Below are 15,356 nucleotides of genomic sequence, written 5' to 3'. Positions count from 1 at the left end.
ATTTGCATATCCACGTTTTAAGACTACAATAATGCTAAGTATTTCACTACATTCTGCTTAGAATAATCTGTGTCTCGGGACAGGCCTTATCAAGTGCCTCCCATATACAGTCAGTTCATGCATATCTTTTACAATTTTATGCTATGATATGGTATGAGATTTGTATGCTATGCTATGAGAAATTTAAAAGAGATAGGTATGGTATGCTATGGTATGCTATGAGATTTGAAGAAACGCGCCTCCTTTGTATAAGGAGTTCCAAATTTTTGTTTTATTAAAAAGGCAAACAAAATTAAGAAATGGGATATTTCTTATTTTAAACTTTAATATTTTGCTTTAAAATAGCAAAGTAAATATACATATTCATCAAATTTATATAGTTGCTGCATATATACGTGAAAAATTACGAAAAAATCGTTTTTCGTTTCGTTGAAATCATTCCTAAATTTTACGAAAAGTTGAAAATGGCGGAACAGAGAGGTGCACGATTGTCAGAGGAAACAAAGAGAAGGATTTTAGCAATTAAGAAAGAATAAAGAAGTCTGGGGAAGATCCGAAGTGTTCTTTGTTTGAGATACGGTGTGAAAGTTAGTAGGCAGGGGATTTACATGTTCCTGAAGAAGTGGGATCGCGATTAGACACACTTGTGAGGAAAACAAGAGTGCCCGGGATCGGCCAGACTAAACTGAAGGAAATTCACAAAGACCTTATTCAGATGTGGCAAATGGAAAACGATGAACTGACTTGTGGTGAGATTGGAGAGAAACTGAAGGACAGTGTTGGATTAGACGTGTCACCTGCGCTTATCTCGAAAGTGAGGAAAGACCTAGGATGGCAAGCCAAAACTGGAAATAGGACATGTTAGCTCATCAGTAGGAAAAAAGTGAGGGTATGTAAATATTCGCCAGTATTTCATATGAGGCTAACTGTATACAAGTATTCCTGTAATGTGTGCGGATCCGAATTCTTTAATTATGAAATGTTTGAAATGTCCAACACGTGTGTTTGAATAATATGTAACTTTAATGTAAAATTTCCTGTGTTTTGTTTTTTCTGGTTTCAGTTTGTAAATAATAGTCAAAGAAAATTAGAATTTTTATCAACAACTGCTTTTATTAGGTCCAGTACAATCACCAGATTTAGCAACATAGCTTCATTTACCATGTTTACCTACCTGAAATGCTGTAGGTTTATGTAGCCACCTTTTGAGATTTTTCTTTTTTAAGTATAACAGACAAATAATTGTAAGGAACTGTTTAAAAAAGGACGAGCGGGCGAGCGATTAATTGATAGAATTATTTTTAATTGTAATAAAAATTTGCTTGTTTCTGATTTATATATTAAAACTATTCAAAATGTGAGAAATAAATCAAAAGTAGAACAGGAAACAGCGCAAAATTAAATGGATGCAGGTATTAATAATGATATTATTTGAACAGTTTTATTATGATATGAAGTTTATGAACGCACAGGGAAATGTGGCTTTAAAAACGATTTTGCAAAGTAGGATTATTTTCAAGAATGATCTTTTCATGACTGGTTTTCAGATCAGTTCAAAGTAGAAAGTTACTGCTGCAACTAAGTGTGATTTTTTTGTATGAATGTCAATTTAAGAAAAAAGTATGATTGAATAAATAAATAAACTTACCTAAGGTAGGTAAATGAAGATATGTAGGTAATTCAAGCTATGTAGCTAAATATAGGGATTGTACAGGACCTATTAATTATGTCGTTTTTACATATTCGAATGTTAGTTTGATTTACATTTCTAATCCTGCATTTTATCAACAGGAGAGATTGCAGTGGTGTTTGAAAGCTGTTGAAGACTTCAAGAATGTGATATTCACCGACGAAACAACAGTAGAGATGTGCTAAGCCGGGAGACTCCACTTTTTCCAAAAATCCTGGGAGATACAGAAGAAAACATCTAGGAGGAGTCGTCCTAAACATGCTTACAAGGTAAAGAAAATTTCAGTGTTGCAAATATGCCTGTCAAAAAAAAGTGTGGATCATTTTTTAGAAAAACCAGTTTTGATTTAATCAAGTCACTTTGAAGAGATTTATGAAACGTCATGTATGCATGTTTAATTGTTATATACATGTATATATTTGTAAATGAACTTATCTATTGTAAAGCTGTAACAGATATAAATATTTATAAAACTGCATTTAATAAACAAAATGATTAATACTGTAAATTATATCCATTAAGGTACACGTTTGGGGAGGTATTTCCTACGAAGGGAGAACGGACATATGCATGTTTACAGGGACAATGGATTCTGTCATATACCAAGGGATCATAGAGAAGAACCTAATCCCTTTTGCAGAGAAAAAATTTCCAAATGGATTCAGAATCTATCAGGTAATTCAATTTTACAAAACAATTGCAAATTTCTTTAATGTAAAACCATTTAGTACTTGTATAATTTCTCTTCTTGATTTCACTACACTATTATGAAAAAAATTTATTTTTTATGCCATATATTTTAGGATAATGACAGAAACATGTGTCAAAATCAACAAAGGAGTGGATGTACCACAAGAATCTCTTGGACAAGATCATGAAAACACCAGCTTCATCACCAGACATTAACCCAATTGAAAACGTGTGGGCTGCTATGAAACTATATCTCACAAAGACTGTGAAACCAAAGAAGAAGGAAGAACTTGTTGCTGGGATCAGAGATTTCTGGAATGGCCTTTCCGCTGATGGCTGCCAGAAATTCATCGACCATATTCACAAGGTGATCCCAGCAGTTGTTTTGAACAGTGGGGAACAGTCAGGGTATTAGATGTGCTGTTCTTCATTTGATTATGAACTTGAGTGAACATGTCCATCAGGAGAGGATTCTTTGTTTTGATAAAGACACTGCAGGCATATTGAATTAATGTGTACAATATTCAAATTCTTTTGTATGTAACATATTGAAATTCTTTTGTATGTATTGAGCTGATGATATCACCATGCAATGTCTAACTTTTCATATATATTCTTCTCTTATAGTATGTACATATAAAAATGCGTACGTTATTTGATTTTGAGTTTTCTTTTTTTTTTTAATTTTTTTTCTTAAATGTGGCTGCTCAAAGTTATTTCTGTGCTTAGCGTCTACTTCAAAATACTAAACCTAAACGGGGGATGTTTATACATATATTAAGGTCAGACACAACTTTAATGTCTTCCATTTTTTTTTTATAATTCTATCTCCGCCATATGGAGATTTCCACTAAGTAAAATTGTAAAAACATTTTATTTTACATGATTCTTTTCTATTTGAATTTTTAACATTAATGTAAAATATGTACCATGGCTCTATTTGTATGCAATTAGTTGCGTTTTCTATGTGATTAAAAGAAAAAATCAAAATAGTCATATGCACAGCCTGGTAATGAACCCTGAACTTTTGGCTTAAACCATGTTTATATGCAAATAAACAAGGAAGAGATTTTCATCATGATTATTAATTTTTTCATTGATACAAATACAGCAAGTTTTCAAGATTCAAGGCCACCGCATTAATGGTTTTTTTTTTCTGTCAGCTTTAAAGATTTGCTCTATACATCTACATTTCTACAGATTGCAGTATTTTAGCTGCAAACCGAAAATTCAAACTTGAAAAGGGATTTGTAGGAGTGACAAAACATAGAATTATCTTTGAACAGCCTCATGGTAATTTCATGCCACATTTAATGAAATATGTCTCTGTGCCCTCTTGAAGCGGTTACCATTAATGAAGTTCACAGCATTAATATTGATGACACATCTCTTATGGTTCCTCACTACACCTTGAAATAGTTTTTCATATCAGCAAAACATTACTTGATTATGATAAAAGGCATGATGGATAAGAAGTATATTTATCAAATAGGCGAAAAATTGTGCAATTTTAGATAAAAATGGTATTTTCATAAATTTCATTCAGTAAGCATAAACAAAAGCCCCAGGTGGATTCGAACTCATGACCTGCGGTTCACAAGCCTGATACTTTAACCACTGAGCTATGACGATACACATCTGAATCGATTGATACAGTTAGTTTAACAAAACATTTAAATCGCCATCTTATGACGTAGTGTCTAAAAAAGTACAAGTCTCGGTCTAGTGAAGTACCTTAACATGCTTAATGAGATTTCAATTTTCCTCCTAACCCACAAAATAAATACTAAATGTAACTTGAGAGAAACCAAGCAACCATTGTTTTACAAAATACTGTATTCTTAACAGATTATACATGTATGATCATGCATCAGATGGGTTATTCATTTAATACAGGTATTTCTCAATTCATCATTTATGACTATCATTTGTCACCCTAATTGTTCTGAATGGCAAGAAATTTTTCTCACAGAGGACTTGTTCGATATCAAACTTACACCCGGAACTTGATAAGTCTAATTTCTTACATATTAAATGAGGTTGATAAATTCATAGCTAATATGCATTGAAGAACAAGAGAAATGATGGAAGAGAATTTATTATGACAACAGATTCAAAATGTTATCCTTATAACTGTGATTTAATTGCATAAATGTATTGACATTTAAAATCATTATATCATAGGCATCTAAAGTCATAAATATCATCATGTTCATCACTAGTGTACATTTAAAAAAAAACATGCATAATACATTTGGTGAAATGTAATTTGTTTTTTACACTTTTCACAAATCCATGAACTACTTGAATGCCATTCCTCTAATTCCTGAGTTCAAAGCAATCATTGCCCGCTTGAAGTCATCAATGTTTGACGAACAGTGTTCTGCAAACGCATGTTGAAGCGCATGTTTTCGTCTAGGCGAAATCCCAGGCCTCCCTTTCCTTCCAGAATAATTCTTTCCTTCCAGCTCTTCCTCCTTGAAAATTCTTCTTGCTGTGTTCAACAAAAAGTTTCCAGGCTCGACATCCTCACTGCTTCTTATATAAGTTGTAATAGCATTAGCCTTGCAAGGACTTGGAAATCGTTTCATTCGCTGCAGTCGAGGCTTCTTCATCTGGTTGGCAAACCTATTTTCCAATGATGGGGCAACATTTTCTTCATTTTCCTCAACTAACACAAGTTCGGCAATTGTTTCACACACAGGTGGTGGCAACTCATCATTTGAGGCATCCGTCAACAAAACTCTAGGTTCTTCTCTGGAAGTTGTTTCAAAAGATGTCACTGGTGTTGAGGTGCCAACCATGCTTGAGGTTATGAACATGCTTAGGGTGCTGCCAATCAAGGTGTTGCCCAATGAGTTGTTACCTGTCAAAGGGGTGTTGGTAGTCGAGGTCTTGCCTGACATTTGGATGCTGCCCATCGAGTTGTCTGTTGAAAGGTTGCGGCCTGTCGAGTTGTCTGTGGATGGAGTGCTGCTCATCGAGTTCTCTGTTGAAAGGGTGCGGCCAGTCGAGTTGCCTGTGGATGGAGTGCTGCCCATCGAGTTGTCTGTTGAAAGGGTGCGGCCTGTCGAGTTGCCTGTGGATGGATTGCTGCTCATCAAGTTGTCTGTTGAAAGGATGGGGCCTGTCGAGTTTACTGTGGATGGAGTGCTGCCCATCGAGTTGTCTGTTGAAAGGGCGCGGCCTGTCGAGTTGTCTGTGGATGGAGTGCTGCTCATCGAGTTGTCTGTTTAAAGGTTGGGGCCTGTCGAGTTGTTTGTGGATGTAATGTAGCAACATTATTTACATTTACCTCTACAGTATTGCAATATTGCGAACATTTTACTGAATACATTGCCAGGCATTCATTTAGATTACTGTACTGTAGACATTGCCTTGTTGTTTCATTTACTGAAAACATTTTCTGAAAAAAAAATATTTGTTAACATATTAAAGGGTTTTGTGCCAACAAGTGTACGGCTGTCTTTATGGATGTAAATTCAAAACACATCATACATTTGGAGATTGGAGATTCTCGGGAGGTTGGACGACACAGTCCTAAAATGTAGAGGCTCCTGATTGAGAGAGGTCTTAACTACATGCTGAATGTATCACCGTATGCAGTCGGGGAAAAAATTTCTGATGCTAACAGAAATATAATTTCCATGATGCGTAAGTAAATATCCATGTATTTACATAATATTGTAAGAAATAATATAGTGCGTAATTTATCCACCATTACATATCTACTTTTAAAAGGAAAATTTTGAAAATATAAGTACGGTATACATGTGTATTACAGGCACTGACCTATTCAAACATCTGCACCACAGTTTAGACATCTAGCATAAAGCAAAATTAAGTGGCCTTTCTGCTTGGAGAGATCGCCAAAAAGGCAGCAAACAAAGATTTACTACCATGGATTCGGCCAGTTATTAACCATTTTTGGTACTGCTGCAGTGGTTCCAAGGTCAATGTAGAAAAATTATTGAAAAAATGGTTTGGCATTCTCCATCATATCACCAATCAACACATTTGGCCTGGGGGAAGGTAATGTTGAAAATCTAATTTGAATCTAATTGTGTATGATTCAATCAGATAATATTGTAGTAGATTATATATCTATGATTACAGATGTCATCATACTGAAAATAACTTGGAGTCCGTATCTTCAAATGGAAAATGCCTTCATAGAAATTCTTCTCCTTTTCAAGAACTAAGGTAAGTCTGGTAGAATGTACATTCTTTCCTATGTATTACTGTACTTATGAATAAGCAATAATTGTAACCACAAATATATTTTTATAAGAACGCAATTACCAATAGGGATTGGTGTGGGCAATTGGTGTGTTCCAAAAAGAATGTCCTATAGCTATGATTCCTACACCATAAGAAACATGCTAGCTGTAATGGACCTTGACAACCATCTTCATAGGCTACCACAGGTCACAGAGAGTGCTTTGCCATATGTTTATTCCCATTTTTCACAGAAAACAAAGCAGTGGGTTGCATATGAAAAGAAGTCAATCAAAGAATACTCCTACATTCCAGGTACCAGAGGATAGATGCTTTGGTGATTTTTTTTTACTTCCTTATTCTCCTGATTATATGAACTACTAGTAACAGTGTAGTATTACCGGTATATGATGAGAACTTATTTTAGCACAAGAGACAAATTTATTATTTATTTTCAGGACTCATTATAACCTGCATGAAAGAAATATATGGGAGATCTTGTGCAGGTAATACAAGGACTAGGCAGTCAAAAGATCTTGAAAACATATCTGCTAATTTATCTGGATCATCAAATCCTGGGTCTCTGGTGTTACTTGCATAAATGAAAAGCAGAATAAAATGAAGTAAGTTTTTCAACATTATAAATTTATTCAGAGTCTGAATTTGCGGAGTGGTAGCCCCTATATTTTCCATTTACTTGTGGAAATCTCCTCCTATTGGCCACACACACACACATGAAGGCACTGGCGATCTCCTACCTGCTACTAGGGTACTGTGTTGCCATAGCGCAAAATTCATGTATGCTTGGTTCCGGAATGTAGATGGAGCAAATGAAGGTTCAAGGTTGGTACGATAACTCCAGTTCAGAATATTGGCAATCTCCAAGACATCATGCCTCAACCACAGATTTCTAAATTCTGGTTTTGAGGTTAGGTATGGAGATTGACAACAGCATAGGTTCATGCGAGGATCATCAAATGCTTGACATCTCCCACATGAACACCATGCTATTTCTGAGCTGGGGTTACTGTCCTGCCTTAAACCTTCGATGAAAATTTTCATCAAGTCAGGTTCAGCTTTAACTGCTCTAGTTAAAACGCATCGTCTGCTCATTCATTCCTTGAATAGTTTTCTAAAGTAAAATAAATATCATTTTAAAAACGAAACAACTTGAAGTATATTTGAAGTATATCATTTGATAGAAAAAGTTATCACTGAAATGCAAATTGTAGTCATTGAACAGAAATATACAGTTTCAGAAGGCAAGTTAAGTTGTATATTGCCGTATAAGTATAAGAGACTATAATAACTTCATAAACACTTACTCGCAATGTTGACACTGTCTCAATGTCATGTCTTTTTCAGGATTTTCCGCAGCCTCCAAGACTTGATTTCGGCTTGGAATATTTCCTATACTTGAGTTGCGGATTGTCTGTGCGGCATAAGGGTGATAGCGAGCAGGCTACAATCAAAAACAATTATTTTAACATCTTCAAAATACGAATTCGTATATCCCTTCTGATCTAAGTGACCTCATTGTTGATAGAAGGGTGAACATCGAAACAGATGGCCAACACTCCTAGGAGAATAATTCATCTTACTTACTACCTGATTTGTGGATGTTGTCTTGAACTTGCAACATGGGTTCAGGCAATTTGTGCAGCCTCTCTTCTTGCATATGCAACTTTTGCATTTCCCCCTGTTTTCACACGGACAACAATGCTGAATAAAGATGTTAAAAATTACTCATTAAAACATATAACATACATGTAGTTTACATGTATAATTTATGAATTCATTAAAATGTTTATGTTTTTCATTATATATTTTTATGTATAATACTATAATGTATCAAAAGAATACAGTTTCAATATGTAAAAGATTTTAGGGTGTCCATGTCTGTAATAATAAAACTTTTTAATTTAAATTTGTATTGTACAGATAAGATTGAGAATTCATGCAATTTTTACAAATTTTTTTTTTTTATTTTTTTTTTGATGAAGTTTGCTTAGTATGTAGTAAATAAGGAAAGTGAAAACTCCTGTATTCTGAACATCTATCTAAATTTTATGAAGCTTGTTTATGTGTATTGTATGCAGCTGATGTTAATTGAAATATCATGATTATGATTTACGTCCGATGATAATACCTGTTTTGTCATGATTGAACACTGATAAAAATGATATTATTTTACCATATTATTTTTATTGAATAAAGTCATTTTTTGCAATATTTAGTTCCTGCTAAAAATAAAAAAAGGTATCAATAGCAGCAAGATAGTTTTTTATTGGCAAGTTTACATGTGTATTATGGCAAAAATAATTAAACATGCCATTTGATTCTTTTGTGATGATGAATAAAAAAATATTTAGCAGGTATATTTTAATATAAATGATCAGACTTGTTTTTGATTATCACAAAATTATTTCTGTAGATCTTGTTATGATGAAGAAAAGTAACCTAGGATTATTATTTATGATATATACCCCCCTTCCTATATTCAGATGACATAGCGTAGAATCCAATCCTCTTTTATAATATAGAGATGAGATAACCACGTACACATGTATATTTGCAACCCAGAACGATTTTTTTCCCTATCAAATAATCCTAGTGAGAAATATTTTCCCTTTTTTACAAATAATTGCTTCTCCCCGATCAATGCTTCCAAACCCTTGTCAGAAACAAGCATTTCGTTCACTTAGAGTATTCGTGCGTGCCTGACAGACATAGGCTAAGTGAAAATATATTTGAAGTGAGCACATTTGCGTATGGTGTTCTTTATTTGCCTGTGTGTAATGTGCATTTTTATGCAAGACTCTTACATTGGATGCTATGACTTGTTGCAAACTTCACAAATTCTTCTTCGCGTTACGACCGCGGTCTCTAGGCCTATGCACACACCAGCACTTCGTCACCTTGTCGAAGAGTACACAGGTATTTTGTTTATCGACAAATGCGCTCATGGGTGACGAAGTATAGGGCCTATATATATGGTTAGCAGATAACAATAGAACACCAACTAATATGGCGTCTATCGATAAAATATGGCGGCTGTTTGTTTACATTCGTTGCCATTTTATGATGTCAGTAGAGCTTTAAAATATCAAACATCTGCTTTGAATGGTTGCTGAGAACAATGCAACAGAAATTTGATATGGACAGTCACAGACAGACAGACCCACAATGGTAAAACTGTATACCCTACTCTCCTTAGGAGTTGGGGTATAATTAGTATGCATATATTACAGAGAGATAAACGCAGCATATTTGAACAATGTGTTGCTACATGTACTTGAATATGTATAACAAATGAGATTTACCGGTAACTGAATGCTCTATTGAGTTTACACTTGCAATTGTTTTTATGAAACTCATGCATGATAAATGATTCACTAATGTTTATGATTCGTTAATGCTGGTTCCAATCATTTTTAAATAGGCAAACTACTTGAACATTTGAATAAAGATTATATGATTCATTTCTTAAATAATTAGGTTACTTGGGAATTTATCTTTTCCTTTTTCATAAACTCCGTATTCACATCGCGGCTTCCATGAAAGTTTACAAGGCATCATCTAAATCTGCAGCCATTGTTTGTGATCAATATTAAAATTCAAAACAAAATCAAAGTACTGAAGTACTGACGGGAGTTGATTTTATCGATGATCATTTATTATCTTGCATGGCAATTAGTTTCTAGTCTGTATTTGAATTACGCACTTTTTTATAATATTTATTTTTTTTTTTTTAGACTTTTCTGACAAGAATTTCGAGAAACCCCCATATGAATCATGTTGTGTAATATTTAAAGATGAATTTTAAACTCTGTATTAGTATTCGGAAGAACTCTAAAAATTGTATGGATTCAAGCATATCGAACAAGATATCGAACTCTAGTCTCGTTCAACCAGACGTTTGGCTGTCTCTGTTAATCTCCGACAAGCAAGAGAGCCTCTCTGATTTACGCAGACAGCCGAGCGTTTGGTTGAACGACACTATATTAAACTCTGGCGTAGGGATACATGAGACTACAGTAATATCTATCTTGTTCGTATTATATAAAATCTGATTAATTTCAAAGTGTTTATAGATAGGTTTTCGTTGAAAAACAATACTTTAGCATACATTACATCGAATTTTTCTATTAATTTCAAAAACTAAGTCTTCTCAGCGGTGGTGATTTGTGCTTGGGTCCAAACACGCTCGGTTTGCCAAAGTAACTGCATAGGAGAGTTGTTTAAAATCAACTCCTAAAAAAGCGGTTCTTTAATTTGTTTGGTTATATAGTCTTACCAAGTTTAAGTATTATTATATTAAGAGTATAGGGACAATTTAGTATTTAACTTTTTGAATTTGAAATATCTAAATTCAATCCTTAAAGACATAGCAAATGTTACATTTTACTTTTGAATTCAGTTACCAAATATTTAGCACTTATTGAGTTGTAGGTACAGTACCCGCAACGTTTTTTTTTTTTACAATCGTATCGTGTATCAATCCTATCGTGCGCGAATACTGTTCTATCGCTGCCCTTTTAAAATTGATTTTTAAGAGAAGACCGTCCTGTTTGAAAAGATCTGCTTACAATGATAATAAAACATTTCCCAGAATATAGCGACACAACTTAAACTGTAACTTTTAGTTCTGGGTTTCAAAAATTTCCTACAAGTTTAAAATAACGCTTGCAATAAAAAGAATTCATTTTACATAAACTACGTGTTATTTTCAAAGTTTGAAGTTCACATAAGAGTATCAAATTCTTACCAAGTAAACACTTTGTTCTCGCAACAGCAGCCGTTCAAACGCGTATTAAAGTTTAAAAAAAAAACAACTCAATCAGTACACAGCGCTGTTTACGTTTACTTTGTTATCGCGCCGACAAGTACGGAAAATGTTAACTATAACATCACACAAAACAACAAGTCGTCAAAAATGCTATTTAATAAAGTAATTTCCACTTGCTGTGGGTACGAACACATTAAACTACATTAAAAATTACCTATGCGTGCAACTTTGTAGTCAATAAGTCCAACAACGATAAATATAAACGAGAGACTGATCGAGTTGCACTGGTCGATGTGACGTCATAGTGTAAATTTTTACGCATATTATGTGTAAAGAGAGACGGATCAATCAATTTTTTATCATGAGAAAATGCATTTTTTACATGAAAGGACAATAATCATAAACAATTATTATACCATTAAATACTATATACTATGCTTGTTTTGATTCGGCATGTAATTATTTTGTAGAGCGTGTTTTATTTCTTTTTTAGAGTGTTAAATGTAAAAGTTCGATGTGTTTGACATCGGGAAACCTATCTAAATTCACTTTTTGGGAGTTGATTTCAATCAACTCTCCTATGCAGTTACTCGGGCAAACCGAAAGTGAACAGTGTTTGGACCTAAGCACAAATCATCACCGCTGACAAGACTTAACATGAGAAAATGCATTTTTTACATGAAAGGACAATAATCATAAACAATTATTATACCATTAAATACTATATACTATGCTTGTTTTGATTCGGCATGTAATTATTTTGTAGAGCGTATATTATTTCTTTTTTAGAGTGTTAAATGTAAAAGTTCGATGTGTTTGACATCGGGAAACCTATCTAAATTCACTTTTTTGGAGTTGATTTTAATCAACTCTCCGATGCAGTTACTCCGGCAAACCGAAAGTGAACAGTGTTTGGACCTAAGCACAAATCATCACCGCTGATAAGACTTAAATAATCTTAAAATAATAGATAAATTCTATCCCTGCATGATAGATAATACACTATCAGCTGATTTGAATATCTACATGTGACATCACTTTGGTTAATTTTGTTTAAAATCATGTACTCACATTTTCTGTTCTATGTCCTCCTTTTGACAGACTCTGTTGTGATGGTAAGAGCCAAATTCTTTTATTTCTGGAGCATACACATAATCCTACACTTATATTTTAATATATGTTAAGCAAATTTATAATAAAATGAAACATTTTAAACATTCCCAAATTACCTTTACTTTAATGCTGTTAACTTTACATGTATATTATATAATCTAAATTAAGTAGTCAGTTCCAAATTCCAAATTCAAATCAGCAAAAAACCCCAACACAACTTGGGTATGAAATATAACATGATGCAAAAGAAAGCAAAAGGTGAACAACTTTTTTTTTTGGGGGGGGGGGGGGGGGGGGTTCTATTACTTAAAGTATCAATATACAGAAAACCTAAAATTATCAATATAAAAAAATAATAACCACTGAAATTTCACATTGCGAATAACATGAAGGACCATGGGGATACTGTTAATAATTGGAGAGGGGGTTTGGGGGATAATTTTGTTTGCTAGGGGAATTTGATGCCTGATTTTTAAAATTTACTCTGTACATTTAGACCTGAAGAGTATTTATTAAGAAAATCAGCAAGCGATGGAAGCTGGAACAGACTATAAGATTGGTTGAACATTGTTTGATTTGGATGTGAATATACATACCTTGACCAACTTGAATAAGGACTGTTATGGACTGCATCTTATCTCGAAAGACTACCTTTTTATGATCCTATTTTTTCACTTGTTATTGAGGGTTCTCAAAATGAGTAAATCTTACATAATTGGGATATAGGTCTGGTATTTTATACATATATATTTCAGAGATTTTGGGTCAATTTAATTAAATCACATCACTGACACCAGATCTGACTTTTCACATAAAATGCCTGGCAATGATGGATTTCTGTAATCGCTTTGGGTACGAAAAAGTATATCCTCAAAACTACGCTAATCATGGGTTGACACTCTGGAAGAATACACACTGCAATTCTTTCCATCTTGGACCACACCATCAGTCCGGGTGGGGGTGTTTAATTGTATTGCATTCCTATATCAGTGTTGCAGGTTGGTAGCTCATTAGCTTTCTTGGTTGAGTGCTGGATTCGTTTGTCAGGTTACCGAAACTTATGTAGAGGAAATATCTGTCCGTTTCACTTGATCAAAATTGTTTTAATTGTACAAGACAGTCACATGTTTACAAAAGGTTTTAATACCGCACATATTGGTAATTAAGCTAAATCCTAATAGAACATGGTTCATTTCATTAAGGACTTACTCTAAATACACTAAAACTTAAACCACATGCTTTCTCCACCCAATTTGATCTATGTTTTCCAAATGTCTGCTTTTGACATGTTGTTATGACGTCTTTTTTGTACTTCAATACAAAAGAGTCAACAAAGGGAAATAACTTTAAGTTGGATTTTGTGGAAAAACAATAACTTCAAATAGTTGTATGTGAAAGCCAGTGAATATACCCAAGCCAATGTGTGTTGTATTTATTAGACCAACGTCTTATCTTATTATAAAATGTTTGTTACAGCTTTCAATTGCCTGCTTAAAATTAAATTGATATTATTTAATGTGTTTCACTATTTTATATGCTAAATCTATGAAACACAAACCGATGGTATTGTTATCTGTACATTTCAATGAAATCAATTTATGTGTACAAGTACATAGATTACGTGCCTATAAAATTAAACCAATGTCATGATCAAACCTTCTTGCAGTTAGGGAGGATACGAGTTATTTATATAATGGTACTCTATATTGTCATTTTGGCCAGAAGCAAAATGTTTCAATGTCGTTGCTATAAAAACTGAGTATGAACTGTCAATAATATACCCACAGCGAGTCTTCATATGGAACATACTTTCAAGTCGGAGAGATAAAAGTCAATTCCATGATATTGCGTGGCCACGTAATTTTGGTATTTACAGAGAAATGATGTTTAAAAATGTTTCCTTTTTGACACCTGATCCCACCTCTATCTTTTAAAAGATTCGTGTTGCTTTTCTTTGAATTAATATTCATTTCATGGGTTTTTGAAATGGTTGACAGTTTGTTAATGTCATGTTTCATTAAGGCTGTGTTTCTTTTCCAAAAAAACAAACAAAAACTTTGGTCATACTTTTTAAGTTCCAGAATTTAACAGGAGGGTTTCTTTCACCCAGTTGATGTAGACGAACGTTCCAAAGAGTCTTAGGTGACTTTTATCCTGTGAGGACAAAATATCTTATTAAAGTTTATTTCTGAAACATACATCAGTTCTCAGTTAGAGACTACAATAATATTTGACCTAGAACGTAAAAAAAAATCTTGGTGAATGTTTCAATCTCAGTCTTTTCAGACAATGTCAGTGTTGTTTAAAGAGAGTACGTAACTTTTAGCACTTTCTTGCCGGACAATATGCAATCTTTTCAATTTACATATAATCTGCATTGATGCTCTTTTCCTTGTTTAACAATTTCAGAAATGTTTTTTTTGCTTTTAAAGAATATTGAGTTGTGGAATCGCGATTACACTGATGCGGCTTTAATGTTCATTTTATATTGCCGCTCATAGATTGTAAAGTTTGGGTGCATGGTTGCCTTTGATATACTGTACAGTAACGATTTTAAAAAAAATGCACCTTAAATGGAATTTGAAAATTGGTTTAACTCCTTGCATTAAAATAATGAAAAGATAAATTATCCAACCGAGCTCGTGTGGAATAGGGGTAGGAAGGATGAAGAGAGGCATGGATTTTTTTCGATTTTTTTGTATGTTTTAAACAAACACTTTATTAACTAAACTAAAACTTTAACCTAAAAAGGTACGATTTTTCATCAAATTATTGCTTTTGAGACTTTAAAGGTACTTCCTTTTTACCAACCAACTTTTTTTCACTTAAAGTTCACCGCCAATAAAAATGAACTTG

General features: G+C 33.6%; 1 long non-coding RNA gene across 1 annotated transcript; it reads left to right on the top strand.

Moving 5' to 3' along the window:
* Positions 1-201: 201 nt before the first annotated feature.
* Positions 202-2,999, top strand: LOC136273644 (uncharacterized). The gene is made up of 3 exons (XR_010711831.1): positions 202-889; positions 1,792-1,959; positions 2,213-2,999. It is a non-coding gene; the product is annotated as an uncharacterized lncRNA (long non-coding RNA).
* The last annotated feature ends 12,357 nt before the right edge of the window (positions 3,000-15,356 follow it).

This window comes from Magallana gigas, chromosome 1 (assembly GCF_963853765.1).
Source record: "Magallana gigas chromosome 1, xbMagGiga1.1, whole genome shotgun sequence".
Classification (NCBI taxonomy): Eukaryota; Metazoa; Mollusca; class Bivalvia; order Ostreida; family Ostreidae; genus Magallana; species Magallana gigas.
This window is presented reverse-complemented; position numbering and strand designations above follow the sequence as displayed.